We start from the raw sequence: 16,210 nt of genomic DNA on the forward strand, positions 1-16,210 counted from the left end.
TTTACCAGCTGAGCCACAAGGGAAGCCCACTTTTGTGAAAACATAATGGCAACAAGCAGGATAAAAACAACTGGATTGGCCACTTTGTGGCTCAGCTGGTAAAGAATCCGCCTGCAATGCAGAGACCTGGGTTCGATCCCTGGGTTGGGAAGATCCCCTGGAGAAGGGAAAGGCTACCCACTCCAGTATTCTAGCCTGGAGAATTCCATGGACTGTATAGTCCATGGGGTTGCAAAGAGTTGGACACGACTGAGCAACTTTCACTTGTCACTTTAGAAAACAGTGTGGTTGTTCCTCAAAAATTTAAAAGTAGAGTTGTAAAATGATCCAGTAATTCCCCCTCTATGTATATGCTCAGAAGAACTGAAAGCAGGGTCTTGGTTAGATATTTGTACATGTGTGTTCAGGGCAGCGTGATTCACGATAGCTTAGAAGCAACACAGATGAATGAATAAGCAAAATGTGGTATGTGAATACTATGGGAAATTATCCAGCATTAAGAAGGAAGGCAATTCTGACACATAACATGGATGAACCTTAAGGAGACTACCTTAAGTGAAATAAACCAATCACAAAACAGAAACGCTGTTTGATTTCACTTACGTGGGATCCTTAGAGTGGTCAAAATCATAGAGAGAAAGCAGAATGCTGATTGCCCAGGGACTGATAGTGGGTGGTGGGGAACAGATAGGCAGTTATTGTTTAAAGGGTACAAAATTTCTTTGTCAGTTTTGAGAGATGAAAAGAGTTCTCAAGTTGGATGGTGGTGATGGTTGCATAACAATATGAATGAATTTAATACCACTGAACTGTACACACAAAAAAGGGTTAATGTGGTAAATTTTAGGTTACGTGTATTTTACCACAATAAGAAAATTTTGAAAAAATACTGAATTAGTGGTTCTTCCACAGATGGCATTCAGTGTTTTTCTTTGCTTTTATTAATATTTTTTCTTTCAGGACTTTTATTTTAATTGAGGCCAAACAGAACTATTACTCATGTTTTTATAATTTTTGTGGCTCGGTGAAAATAATTTTGATGTTTATATCATGTTCCTATGACAAAAAGTTCTTTCCTTTGTCTTCTGCAGCTCCGTGTGTTACCCTAGAAAATAGGTACTAAGTTGACACGGGGCAGGGGCTTGGTATAGATCCTCTAAAACTCATCTCCTTCATCCTCTTATATTGTGTTTCCATTAACCCATATCCTTGAACTTGGGACCAATCTATGATCCTATATCCATGGCTCCATCCGTATACATTCACATCTTCATTGTTAATAAATATGTACTGACCACTGCCCATGGGCATGCTGTGCCCTGCTAAGTCGCTTCAGTTATATCCAACTCTTTGCAACCCTGTGGACTGTAACCCACTAGGCTCCCCTGTCTGTGGGATTCTCCAGGCAAGAATAGTGGAGTGGGTTGCTCTACCCTCCTCCAGGGGATCTTTCTGACTCAAGGGATCAAACCAACATCGCTTACATCTCCTGCATGGGCAGAAGGATTCTTTACCACTAGCGCCATCTGGAAAGTCCATGGGCTAAATGCTTTCCATGAACTATCTCATTCAATCCTCCACCCTCTATGGCAGAAGTAGAAACTGAGCCTTTGAGAAGTAACTGCCATAGGTCACACATCTAGGGAATGACAGAGTCAAAATTTGAACCCAGGGCATCTGGACCCAGAGCTCATGTTTTAGCAATTTGTTGCGCCTTTAATGTTTCAGGATGTGGCAGCCGCAAGCCTGTGTGGACTAGCCTGGTACCTGGAGTTGCTCTGCCCTCCCACAGTGGTGAACAGGTTCATGTGAGGCCACTGGCAGCTGGTGCCAGACTTCCAGGTGCAGTATCTACGCTGAGTCTGAAACTGGTAAGAAAATCAATGACACATGGAAAAGATCAAGAAGTATCAGATGGAATGTGTGTGTCAAAATATATCTATATATTTTAAAGCATGAAAGACCTGATTTTTAAATAGACTTGACATGCAAGGAAATGCACATACATTTCTTAATGTGGAAATATGTTAATTAATACATTCCTACTGCTTGATAAAAATGGTCCAAATTTGCTTAGAAATGCCTTTTACTTTTTAAATTTATTTATTTATTTACTTTTGGGTGCACTGGATCTTCATTGCTATGTATGGGCTTTCTCTACTTGCGGTGAGCAGGGGCTACTCTCTAGTTGTACAAGGGCTTCTCATTGTGGTGGCTTCTCTTGTTGCAGAGCACAGGCTCTAGAGGGTACAGGCTTTAGTAGTTGTGGCATGCGGGCAACTTAGAAATGGCTTTTATCATAAAATAGAAATTATCAGCGCTAATCTTCTCATTCACTACCTAATATTTCTTCTCTTGTTCCTTAAATTCTCCCCCACCCCCTACCTCTCTTTGTCGCTTCTTTCATTCTACCCCTTCATAAGAATTTAAGCCACTCATTTCAATCGTGTTGAGTCAGATGTTCTTCCTCTTGGATAAATCACTTTCTATGTTTACATGGCTGGCTGGGTGAGCCTGTAACCTTTGGGTAACAATTTTGCCAGAGGTGTTGGAGGAAAAAAAAGATGCATTTCTTCTCAGACATTTATCATCTTGTGATGGTTTTATACGGCCATGCTGGACCTCCAGTATAGAGGCCAATGCAGCTAACCTTTCTTGAGTGCTTACTGAGGACTAAGCATGCTGAGCATTGCTTGCCCAGAGTCATTGGCATGGGGCAGACTCAGGGTTCCACCTATACTGTAACTATATACTATATATAGTATATATAGTATACTTTTATACTTTTAACCATATACTGTACCGCCTTTCCTGCCAAGGTCAAGTGTAATAGGTCATCCAAGGTAACTTTCCCTAGCAGTGTAGACATTCATGGTAGAGCTACTAGGTGTTGCCTTTTATAGGTAGCTCTTGGAGGTGACGTTAGACTATGGTTCGGCTTTCTATTCTAGACAAAGAGAAATGAGGGTGACATGGAAGGTTACATTTCAATAGGCTGGAATAGACAAAAATAACCAAGATTCGGGGAGAAGATTCAGGGTGAAGTATATGATATCTGGTCACAGCATCTTAGAACTGAGCTGGACTTTAAAGATGGTCTCCTCTAACTCCTTATTTGTAGTGAGGAAGTTGAAGATCTGAGAGGTTAAGTGAATTGTCTAAGGACACACAGTCAGTTAGGTAGATGCAGTGCCAAGACCTAATTTTTCTTGATTCAGGATAAATTGATTTTCCACTCTACCTTCACTCTGCTTGGGGTTTACTTGTTATTAAGATGTCTCAAAGATCAGAAAATTAAATTGTTTTTAGCAATATAATTTCATGTTATCCAGTTCTGCTGAAAGTAATTATAACAAAATGCAAACAGATCTCCTAAATCCAGGGATTCCAAAATGTTCCTGCTTTTTGCTAAGCTAATATATAGAATTTCAAGGCCATATTTCATACCACATGAAGTTTCCAAAGAACTGGGCAATTTCCTATAAAAACTCACTTGTGTACGAATTGCCAAGTTGGAAAACTTGGGGTTTCCTGGCAACTCCTACTTTCCTTGTGCTCCAGGGAATTCAAACTCCTTGGCAGACAAGCTCTCCTGACCTCCTCCTCCACAATGGCCATGACCCAGCTCTGACCGACCAGCCCTTTCTGGTGTTCCCACCTCCAGTGCTTACCTTTTGCAAGAACCTACAATCTTGCCTCCAACCCTCATCAGCTGAATAAACTTAAATGGTAAATTCCTGGCACGGAGGGTCCACATTTTTTTAACATTAGAAAGAAAACTGCATTAGAACTCAGGCGAACTGACTTCTGGTTCTGGTTCAAATGTGAAGAAGTTCTTTAAATTAGTTCTTGATTTCTTCTTCTTTCTGGTCCTTAGTTTCTTCGTGGGTAACATGGGACAGTAATCCCCGTCTACTTACTTTTCAGGGATGTTTTGGAGATTTTAAAAGTTAGAAATCCACAGAATCGTGGAGATGAACTGTCTACTGAGTCCACCTATGTTACACTTGAGAAAACAGAGACCCAAAGGTTCTGTGTCTCTGCCCCCACCTTTGCCTCTGAAGTTACAGAGGTTCTTGTTAATTTCAAAATCGAGACCGAGCTTCAGGTCTTCCTCAAACCCTCTTTCCCCTCTCAGTGCGGCCTATGATGATAAATGTTAAAGCATGCTGAACGTTATAAATCATGAAACCGGCAACAGGGAATTATTTAAGTGTTAATTGACTGTTTATAGAGTCAGCACTAATCACGTTTTTTTCATGCCTTCGCAGGGCTGTCAATTCTTAGGAATGTCTAAAGATGGCACAGATACTCTGAAAGACAAATCCTTTCCCTTCCAGTAAATACAGGGAAAGCAGGAAGTTTAAACAGAGATATTTAAGCTGAGTCTGCCTCCAGCAGCCATCTCTTGTTGCTAGAAAAAAAATATTATTGAGATACAAGTCACACACTGTAGAATTCACCGTTTTATTCATTTATATATTTGGCTGTACCTAGAAGGAAATGGCAACCCACTCCAGTGTTCTTGCCTGGAGAATCCCAGGGACGGGGGAGCCTGGTGGGCTGCCGTCTATGGGATCACACAGAGTCGGACACGACTGAAGTGACTTAGCAGCAGCAGCAGCAGCAAGGCATGTGGGATCTTACTTTTCTGACCAGGGATCAAACCTCTGCCCCCTGCAGTGGAAGCACAGGTCTTAACCACTGGACTGTCAGGGAAGTCCCAAACTCACCATTTTAAGGTGTACATGTTACCATGTGACAAGCCTGTGTTCACAAGCCTGTGACTATCACCACTATCTACTTTCAGAACATTTTCATCATCTTGCTGCTTTTCAAGTGACATTCTGGTCAGGCTGTATGTTGTGTCAGGGAGGCTTGGCTGTTGATTCAGGCACAGGGCATCTGGCCCACGTGTAGTGTTCATGTTGGCAGAAATGACCATGTATCCTAAGTTTGCCCTCTATTTGGAGAGCTCCATGTCTACTAAAGGCTCAACTTCCTCAGAGATGGGTTGGGAGGAGGAATGAGATAAGCACCAAGCCTCATAATAAATCCTAACAATGAAAATCAGAAACTAAAAAGCAAAACTCAACCACCAAGGCTAAAATAGGAGGAAGTGCCCCAGGCCAAGAGTGAATAGAGCTACAAGTGGGAGGTATGACTGGTTTAAAGATGCAGGGTTGGAAACCATCCGAGTGTTACAAGTTTCTGAGCAGGAGTCGCTGGTCCTGCAATAAACCTTTCTCTGCTCAAAAAAAAAAAAAAAAAAAAAAGATGCAGGGTTCAGGTGAGCAGCAGCAGACCCTCCTGAGGCCATGCTCCCGTGCCCTGGACCTTTATGCATGCTGAATCACACCCTCATCCCCTTACTACCACTCGGATCTAAACTTCCTGGGTCCCTGGGCTCCTCCTGCTCTAGGTGCCTGAACCTACCATTATACTTCTCATCTTGTGGTCTGTGACGACCTGCTTACTTGTCAGCATTCCTGAATAAACTATAAGCTTCTAAAGGGAAGAAGTCCTGCCTTTTTAACCTACCACCCTGCCTTTGGCATCGTCTGGCACCACACACAATAAAGATTTCATGATCAAGATGTTAAGTTGGTCATAAGCCCAAATTTCTCTTTCTATATCCCTAAAATGCTCAAATTAAAATTGAGTATCAGGACTGTACCCAAACATCCTATACTTCTTCAAAGTAGATAGACAAATCAATAATGATGCTGGGCTAAAGTTTCCTTCCTTGGAGAAGGAAATGGCGACCCATTCCAGTGTTCTTGCCTGGAGAATCCCAGGGACTGGGGAGCCTGGTGGGCTTCCATCTATGGGGTCGGACACGACTGAAGTGACTTAGCAGTAGCAGTAGCAGTAAAGCTGCCTTCCTGCAGTTTTCACAAAGTCACTCTAGTTCTGGTCCAAAGAAGTTCAGTTCAGTTCAGTCGCTAATCGTGTCCAACTCTTTGTGACCCCATGAACCGCAGCACACCAGGCCTCCCTGTCCATCACCAACTCCCAGAGTCCACCCAAACCCATGTCCATCGAGTCGGTGATGTCATCCAACCATCTCATCCTCTGTTGCCCCCTTCTCCTCCTTCTCTCAGTCTTTCCCAGCATCAGGGTCTTTTCAAATGAGTCAGCTCTTCCCATCAGGTGGCCAAAGTATTGGAGTTTCAGCTTCAACATCAGTCCCTCCAATGAACACCCAAGACTGATCTCCTTTAGGATGGACTAATTGGATCTCCTTGCAGTCCAAGGGACTCTCAAGAGTCTTCTCCAACACCACAGTTCAAAAACCTCAATTCTTTGGCGCTCAGCTTTCTTTATAGTCCAACTCTCATATCCATACATGACCACTGTAAAAACCATAGCCTTGACTAGACGAACCTTTGTTGACAAAGTAATGTCTCTTGCTTTTTACTATGCTGTCTAGGTTGGTCATAACTTTCCTTCCAAGGAATAAGCGTCTTAGAAGAAGAGAGAACAAATCTCTGCCCCATTCTCAATGAGAACGCTTCAGGTATTTGAAATGAGCTGTCAAGTCTTCATGGCTTTTAATTTCCAGGCTAAGCATATGTACTTTCTTCAAAAATTAAGCATAAAATATGGCTTTATTTGCTCTTTCATTCATTCAGCACATATTTTTGAGCATGTTCTCTGTATAAGACACTGTGCCAAGGGACAGTGGGTAGAAGAGAGGGTATGAACCAGACTCTGCTCTAAAGAAGCCTAAAGACGATGCTGCTGCTGCTGCTAAGTCGCTTCAGTCGTGTCCGACTTTGTGTGACCCCGTAGACAGTGGCCCACCAGCCTCCCCGTCCCTGGGATTCTCTAGGCAAGAACACTGGAGTGGGTTGCCATTTCCTTCTCCAGTGCATGAAAGTGAAAAGTGAAAGTGAAGTCGCTCAGTCGTGTCTGACTCTTAGCGACCCCACGGACTGCAGCCCACTAGGCTCTTCTGTCCATGGGATTTTCCAGGCAGGAGTACTGGAGTGGGTTGCCATTGCCTTTTCCAAAAGACCATGCTAGTCATGCTAATCTCACTCTTTAGAGTCTCTAATTTGTCACTTGTTGTTGTTGTTAGTCACCCAGTTGTGTCTGGATTCTTTTGCAATCCCATGGATTGGGGTTTTCCAGGCCAGAGTACTGGAGTGGGTTGCCACTTCCTTTCTCCAGGGGATCTTCCCAACCCAGGGATTGAACTTACGTTTCCTGTCTGCATTTCCTGCATTGCAGGCAGATTCTTTACTGCTGAGCTACTGGGGAAGCCTTCCTTTCCAAATATGGTTTCCAGAACTTGACTTTATATTCCCCAGTGTTCTGACCAGTACAGAGTTCAGAACTATTACATCATATGGACCGTGTGCTTCCCAGAACTTCTGATTGTTCACATTATTCTTAGGAAGTGTTCAGGATATATAATGTAGTATGTGTTTGTGTGCGCACATGCGTGCACATGCTCGTGTATGTGATGTAAAAAGATATTTGGGTAAAATTTTTGTAAGACTGTCTGTTCTTTGTGATTAAACCAGATATGTGGTTTTGGTATTTCTGGCAATATTAATAAAAGTTCAAGTCAGAAAGATTCTTATCCTGCCAAAAAAAAAAAACAAACCTAACCCTTAGGAATAAACAGATTGTAATCTTCATATCAGACTGAACTCATAAGGTTGGACAGTTTTTTTTTTTTAAAAAAAAAGGACATTTCACACTGTCACTAATGGTTCTTTATGATGTTTCTGAAAATAATTGGAAGAGAAGCACGGACCATCTGGCATGTGACTAAAGCTGTTTCTAATTATGAGGGGTTGTTGTCTTTAAAGCAGAGTAGACAGTGGGCTACCCTTGATGGCTCTTCTGTGATAATGCTTGCTCAGCACCTGGCAGCCTCCAACCTTCACCTATTTAAAGAATGTGGGGTGGGCCACCTCATTTTAGCTTCTGACCTGAATAACTTTGGTCCTTAAAATCCATCAGGCTTTGGGCTTTCTTTCCCCCGCTTTGGGGCTTTACATTGAGACTGAAAATGTGAATTTTTTGGTCATGCTGTTTCCTGGGTACTTTCCGTATGTGCAGGAGACAGACTCATCAGAGCCTGGAAGGTCAACAGAAGAGAAAGTGCTTCTCCTCTATGATAACAGGGATAAATGTGGGAGAGCTCCACAAGACTTGGGTGGTCAGGAGAGCCAGGAATGATTCCAGAAAAAGCAAAGTGTGTGAGACTCATTCTGTCCTCTACCAAAAATAATTTGTAGAAGGCGTTGTGCTGAGCATTCATAAATTGGTAATTTCACTGTTTAATATTTTCCAATCATTTTTCATGGCCTAACCGCTCTTTACTTGCCCAATATTTATTAGGCACTGACTCTGTGCCAAGAACTTCAAACTTCAGAAATAACTAATATCCTAAGTGCTGTGTTAAGAAGGATCTGCAGCTCTTTGTTCTCCCCAGAAGCCCCGATGCACATATGGTGCTTCCCTCATTGGCGATGGGTACAGTGACCACAGTGACCACCAGTGCTCTGGTGAAAGACAATTGAATGAAAATATTTTTAAAACTAACAAACATTTTTTTTCTGATTATAATGTTCATACCAAAGAAATCCTTTGTTATATATTCTCACTAAATAAATTTAGCAAATAAAGATAAGTTCAAAGTAGGAAATGAAAATCATCCTTTCTCCACTATGCAAAGATAAGCACTGATGGAAATGTGGGTGTCTACACCTCTGCATTTATCTAGATCTGATTTTCCCTTACAACAGTTTTCTAGCCTGCTTTTTAAATTACTTAATTATTTTACTTAAAAAATTTTTGATTGTAATTGGTCTTCGCTACTGTGCTCGGGCTTTCTCTAGTTACAGCGAGCGGGGCCTACTCTCTAGTGATGCTTCTCTTGTTGCGAGGAGCATAGGCTCTAGGCGCACGGGCTTCACTAGTTGCCATCATGGGTCCTAGAGGGCCAGGATAGCCTGGTTTTTAATGGAACAGTATATTGTGAACATTACTGCGAGCCACTGATTTTTTTTTCCCACAATAAAACTGTAATAGCTACATGATATTCCATTGTATCTATGTACCAAAATTGATCTAACTAGCTGTATATTATTGGGTTCTTGGAATGTTTGTCTTTTTCACACACAAACATACATGATAAATATTGTTATCTCTAACTCTTTATTCCTTTTTTCCCCATTCATAAATTTCCCATTTAATCCCCAGAAAAGACTGTCTGGATAAAAGGATAAGCCCCAAATTTAAACCTTTTGGAACATACCTGCTTGCATGCTATGTAGCATGTAACTCTTTGTGACCCCATGGACTGTAGCCTGGCCAGGATCCTCTGTCCATGGGTTTCTCTGCCCTCCTCCAGGGATCTTCCTGACCCAGGGACTGAACCAGCATCTCCCATGTCTCCTGCATTGGCAGGAAGGTTCTTTACCACCAGCACCATCCGGGAAGGCTGGAACATACATAGAGAAATTTTGGATTCTAACAGGTAAGGTCTTTGTTCCCCGCTCAAACCCAATTGTGTGACCTCGAGCTTAATTACCGTGTCTATAAAATAGCGAACATGATCCTACACACCATTGTTTGCTGGGGCTTCTGGAAAATCCCCCATCCTTAGGAGAGCCAGAGGAAGGGACAGTCTCTCTCCCTGGACATAGTCATGGTCAAATGTCAGGCTTGACTACGTTGCTGCAGTAGACGTATGACGCCCCCATCCTAGCCTGAGAATTAAACTGAACGCAGATGAGGCCATGCTGTGCATGATGGGGAAGTGGGGCTGCAGCCCCTGAAGGGTCAGTCTTTAAGACCACCTGCCCTACCTGCTGAGACCCAGTTCCAGTCATGTACACTCTTGTAATCAGTCAGCTTGAACTATAACCCTAATCCTGATTATCGTTTTTATTTTCTTTCTTAATTATAGAAAATGTTTTTTAATAATCTCTTATAGGTTTCCTTCCAGCTTCTTGTATCCTCCCTTTCCCAACTTTCCAAAATAATTATGTCCCAAGGGAATATGTGACTGAAGAGGATAGTGGCGAGGCCAGCAATTCAGAAATGACTCACTTAAATCTGCTGAGCTGAACCAGCCCAACTCTGGCTTTCTGATTGGTTACAGAGTCAGATTTTTTTTTTGCATTGGAAAGAAACATAGTGCTCAATAGGTCATGATCCTGTGATCCCATTTTGTAGATGAGAAAACTGAGGTTTAGGCAGATTTATAATGATCTGTTATAAAGTCCACAGGTGCTCCCCGGGCAGCAGCTGTGAGAGACTTAACTGGAGTGTCCGTTTGGCTCCTGCCATGTTTCAGTGGGGAATTTAAGCAAAAACGGACCATAATTGATTCTTCACACCCTTTATGTCCTGCCAAATCAAACCATCCCATTGGTAGTAAGAACCCAAAGAGCAATGCTCCTATCCACCACACTGGAAGTCCAGTCTTCTTTTAGTCCCTTTTAGTGATGTTTTCTAGAAATTCCTGGGGAGGCATCTCACAAATAATCCAGACTTCTTTCTGCAGCTCTACAATGCCTCGTTCTTGGTCTACACTTATCATTGCCCATCGGCTACTTTGACTATTATTTCTCTGTACTCCTGGGTCACAGTCCAAGCTCCTGCCAGCTGTCCCCAGCATCATCTCTATTCAGGCCATGGGTCACGTCCACGCTCTTCTGACTGTCCCTGGATGGCCAACTACTCGTGTTCTTCCTCCTCAGTCTTGTTTCTCATGGCTGCTCATTCTGACTGGGTTCCCCCAACAGAGCTGGAGCTCCAGTGGGTGGCTGTTACTGTCTTCAGCCTGATCCTCCATAGAGAACATGTGCAGTCCGGGCATGGGTTTTACCAGGGCTGCTTCTGACACAGTATCAAGCTGCATGGGATTTCATCTCTCTCCAGCATCCAGCTCGGCTAGGCTGCTTCTTCACATGTGATGTTTCTCAGAAACCTTATTTCCAAATTACAGGGTGGGACTAGAGCAGGAATTCTCAGTGTATGAAGAAAAGTTAGGGGTGGAGACTGGGCATCCACAAACTCTTGAAAATTGTTAAGTTTCTTGCAACTCTTGAAAATTACAAGAACTCTTGTAAATTATGAGTCAAAGTTTTGTGTAAAATAACGTAGGATCAAAATCCTCTAATTTTTGTCAGAGTGTCAAAGAGGTCTGTGACCCTATAATGGTTGAGAAGCATTGGTCTCTAAACCAGCTGGTCTCTAAAGTTGTTTAGGTTTTAGTGTTCTCTGACCCCGTGATTTACCAAAAACAAAATCATTCAGTGACTCTCACAAACTGCTCTATTACATTCCTAAGTGGGTCCATGAGTTTATGCAAGAATTTTTAGCCTTAATTGCACTGTTGATGTTATATTTTTTAAGAGAATAACAAAGGATTAGGAGTTGAAGCTTTTATTAGCAAGATATCAGTGCTCTATCTCATAAAAAGATTATTTATTCTAACCTCAAGTATTGTAAATATTGGGAGATCTTTTCTTTTCATAGAAAAAAGGTCTCTGAAACTATACTGACTGGAAGAATGGTAGGAAAAGGATGGTACCTAGAATTGCCTCCCTTTCCAACTGCTCTCTCAAGAAGTAGAAGGCCTCAGGGAGAGGGTCTTTCTTCTTTTCTAGGTATAGCTGGTCATTCCCCAATTGACTCCTAGACTGCATTTTCACATTAGTGAGGGACACAATCACTATATGGGAAGTTGTGGTGACCTGTGGCTGACATTGTCAATTGGTCAAATGATAAGAGGTGAAATATAGATGATTGTTTAACCACAACTGGAAGACAGAAGTGGAAAAGTGACACAGAAATCTTCCTATACTACTTATAGCAAAAATGAGAAACATTAGCATTAGCCCAGCCATTGAAAACACAATTTAAGTGTGACATTTAGAGGAACCTGTCAATTTTTCTTCAATTGTGGTAGAATACACATAACATCTATCATCTTAACCATTTCCAAGTGTTCAGGAGTTTTAAGTCCATTCACGTTGTGCAACCAATCTCCAGAAATCTTTGCATCTTGCAGAACTGAAACTATACATGACATCCCCATGACTTATTTATTTTATAACTGGAAATTTGTTCCTTTTGACACTCTTCGTTCATATGACTGGACTGTTGACTCATGCAGACAGCTTCACAGGCAAATGCTCTTGTTCACTGCAAGTCAAAACCCCACCTGCAGAGCCCACCAGGAGCTCTTCTCTTCTTCTACAAGACACGCCAACTCACAAGACTGCCATGTCACATGGGGCACCATCTGACTCAGAAGGTAGCATGGGCCAGGATGCAGAGTGAGCCAGCTGGACACATCCGGCATTCCTCTCCTTCAGGACCTAGCAGCTGACCACAAAACCATCTCTCTATGTCCGCAAGCTATTCTCCTGGGCCCCAGGTGAGACTCAGACGTAAAGCAGTGAGATTCACACCAGGAGGGTACGGAAGCCACCCTGAATTGGAAGACTTGTGCTCCACAGCACTTAATATCTTTTGGAAGAACCCCATGGGCATAGCTTCTATGGTCCCCAGAGTGTCATGCCAGTGATAAAAGTCACTGCCCTTAGGGAAACCCAGAAATAGAGCTTCCAACCTGGTACTTACATTGTCCCAATCCAGATACAGTTTACCAATCAGGGCCATTTTTTTACTTTCTTTTATCAGGTCTCCAGGGAAACGGTGCTAGGCAGTTTACCAAAAATTGAATGTTCAGGCTAAAGGGGAAACAATTTTATCATACTTTTAGTCATAGTCCTTCAAATGGTTCAATGATAATTTCTGGCAAAACATCTGGTTAAATTGAAAGGAGTCAGAATGACACACTGATATGAAGACCTAAAGTTCACAATGAAATCCGTCATCTCTTATTGGCTACAGTTCTGTTCCCCAACTCACAGACTGATAATGAAAGAGCTGTAATTAGAAGCTCAGAGGCCTGACAACATGCCCATCAAGCATCACAGTCTTTCCTAAGAGAAGGAAGAGGTGGCACGTGGAAAGGGGAGAAAAGGGATGTTGATCTAGGGAGGAGGGAATAGAGAAAGGGGAAGGCACCAGGCATGTTTTCCTGGCAGTGGCTGTTCCCCGGCAGCAAAGACTAGCTCTTTGAGATGTTGGATGAGATTCCACAAGGGTAGGAAGGGGAATTAGGGCAGTAATTTGTGAATTCTCTGCTCTTGCTAAAGAAGAGTCTGTTGTCTTCAAAAGAGGAAAGTAATTAACCGTACTGTCATTCTGCCTGGGCTTTGAATTGCTAATAGACAAACTGTGGACCTCCTACGAGGTAGCGGTTCTGGGCGAGAACCTTACCCTAACTGTTTCTACCCCCTGTTGTTTGTAAGGTCAGCATTTTTGGGCAAAGTGGACTAGATACGTGTCTCTATACCTCTTGCTCTTTTGCTTAAGACAGGAATTCCTCATTCTGCATATTAATACAGAAAGCTTTTCTGGATTTTCAATTATGGCAAGGAGGTCATGACAAGCAAAACCGGAAAGATGGTTACAAAGTCACTGTCATGCTGGGAACAATTAGATGAAGAAGAGGTTCTTGAGAAGCAGCTGATCCGTGATTGAGGGAAGAGCTGATTTGATGGATGGAAGTGGGAGGTTTGGCCTGACTTGAGGAAGGTCCTCTGTGAACACTGAAGCCTGGAGAGGTTTCCCATTGGGTTGAACTCAAAAGTAGGGTCTGGAGAAAGTAAGCAAAGGGCCTCCTTCTCCGGCAGAAGGAACGCAGAGCAAGACTGCCAGTCTCTACCAAGAGAAGGAGAAAGAAATAAGAAGGGACTTCCCTGGTGGTCCAGTGGTTAAAAATCTGCCTGCCAATGCAGAGGACATGGGTTTGATCCCTGGTCTGGGAAAATTCCACATGCCTCGAGGCAACTAAACCTGTGCACCACAACTGCTGAAGCCCGCTATCTGGAGCCTGTGCTCTGCAACAAGAGAAGCCACCACAGTGAGAAACCCATCCACCGCAACTAGCCAGCAGACCCCACTTACTGCAGCTCTAGAAAGGCTGCTCACAGCAGCAGATCCAGCACAGCCAAAAATAAATTAATAAATACTAAAAAAAAAAACATTAAAAAAGAAGAAATAAGAAGTGATGTCTGTGTTGGGGAGAGACTGAATGGAGGGGTGGGCATCAGCTGTGACAATAGCCAAGCAAGGTCAAACATTTGCTTGGAACTTGAATAAGCCAGAATAGAGCTCCCATCCAGAGTGTCTTCATAAAGGAGCAAAGCTTCAGGAGGACAGTTTTCTTCTCTGCAACTCCAGGCTCTGGAAGCACTTAGCATTGAGTAAGGTTTTCAATACCACTGAACAATTATGGCCAGTAAGGAAGACTGCTGGATGCCTCACTATTGAGAAACCTATTTTCCCCAACTTTTCCAGACCATTCTGAATTTCTGACTCATGGCCAACCAATGAACACTGATTTTTAGCTCAGAAAATGTGCTCACTCTAGGGATGGGAAGGGTCATAATGCATGAGATGGGCCCACAGGATCTTGGGAGACAACAATAGACATGACATTGAAAAGAGCAGGAATCTCCTTCTGTGTGTGTGTGGCGGGGGAGTGGGGTTGGGGGAAGGCTGTACGCACATGCGCATATCCTCCAGGGTTCTCTCTCAGGACCCAGATATGTTTGTTTTATTTTATTTTAGCTTGGTGACATCTGGCGGCATTCAGTCTCTCCTCCAAGCTAGTGCTCCAAAAAGCTAAGGTGACCCTGTGTCACTAAATCGTCACCAGCTGTGTCCTGCTTGAAGAAGTCTGTTATTAATATCAGACCTGAATGTTATTTATTAACCAAACACTGCTTATTAATCATTAACAGGTATGTGGTGAAGCTTAGAGTTAAGCCCCCAAAGACAAGACCCTGGCAGCACAGAATTTATGGGCTGTAACAAAGAGAACAACAATAGAATGGGCACAGTGCCACCAGGGCACAGAGGGAATGGGCACGGGAGAATGGGAACATACGAGCCCTGGCCTAGTGCACTGTTCCCTTTAAGCCTTTTAAGATGTCGAGACAAAAGGGCTGGCAGGAGCCTTTGAGGAAAGGAAGCAGTTAATGTCAGAAGAAATCCAGATCTCTGAAAGCGAGGATGAAACCTAAGTCTGCAGAATCAGGCAGTCCCTGTTTCTACCCTCAGCTAACAGCCAGAGGGAACTTGGCTGGCAGGCCTCTCCTTGCTCCTGTCCCTGGAGCTCATCAGGGGTTGGGTCAAGCTCACTGGAGGTGTTCTTTCTAAATGCTACAGAATGTCACACCAACTGTAAGCCTTCTGCCAAAGGGCATTTGAGAAGAGCTGTAGATCAGCAAACCATCCTGCTCCTTCCCTTCACTCCTTTCTCTGCATTCTGAGAGTGATGGTGGAGACCAAAGGAAGGGTCCCTGGTGGCCTTATTCAAGGGAGAGGAACTGCGAGGGGCCACTTTCCAGAAACCTTGGTGGAAGGTACTAACTACTTTGGTAGCAGAACTAGGAGACTGTCTCCCCAGAAATGTGGACTGAAGTTACACTGGCTTTGAGAACTCACCAGTGACAAAAGGAATCCTGGTTGAAATAGAAGGAGGAACCTAGAGCCTCGAAACACACACGAATATTCATTCATACTGTGTATGTGAGTGCATGTACATTTGTGAACAGGGGCTCACATCATGAAACCAGCTCATCTCAGCAAACTATTCTTGCTTTTTATTTCTCAAATTGCAGTAGAAACATTTGATCAGGGTAGGGAAGGAAAACAGAAAACACAGAAAAGCATAAAGAAAAAAATAATCCCGTCACAGAGAGAAACATTTAGTATTTTGCATCTGGCACTCCGGTCTTGGCAGATTGAAAGTTCTTTATGCTGTTTTTCAAAATTGGGATCCTTCTTAATGTGCTGTTTTCTTTATGTTAACAAAGTACTGTGGACTATTTTAAGTTAAGGATGTATTATGAATGGGCCCCCACGTTCCCATGATTTTCCGTGCTGGTCTAGTGTTCCCTGTCTGCGTGGACCCCGTCAGACATTTAGGATAAATGCACTTACTCATAAACTTGGTTCAAGATATAAGTAGAGCTGATTAGATCTTGACTTGCACCCTGCGACCCCCAAAATCCCAAGACACCAGTATTTTACTGAGCACTTGGGGGGCCAGTGCAGGGCTGCCTGTGTGCTACCTTTCTTGTGTTTCTGGAGGAGT

Source organism: Moschus berezovskii, chromosome 11, assembly GCF_049115385.1.
Source record: "Moschus berezovskii isolate FMDL1 chromosome 11, NW_MosBer_1.0, whole genome shotgun sequence".
Classification (NCBI taxonomy): Eukaryota; Metazoa; Chordata; class Mammalia; order Artiodactyla; family Moschidae; genus Moschus; species Moschus berezovskii.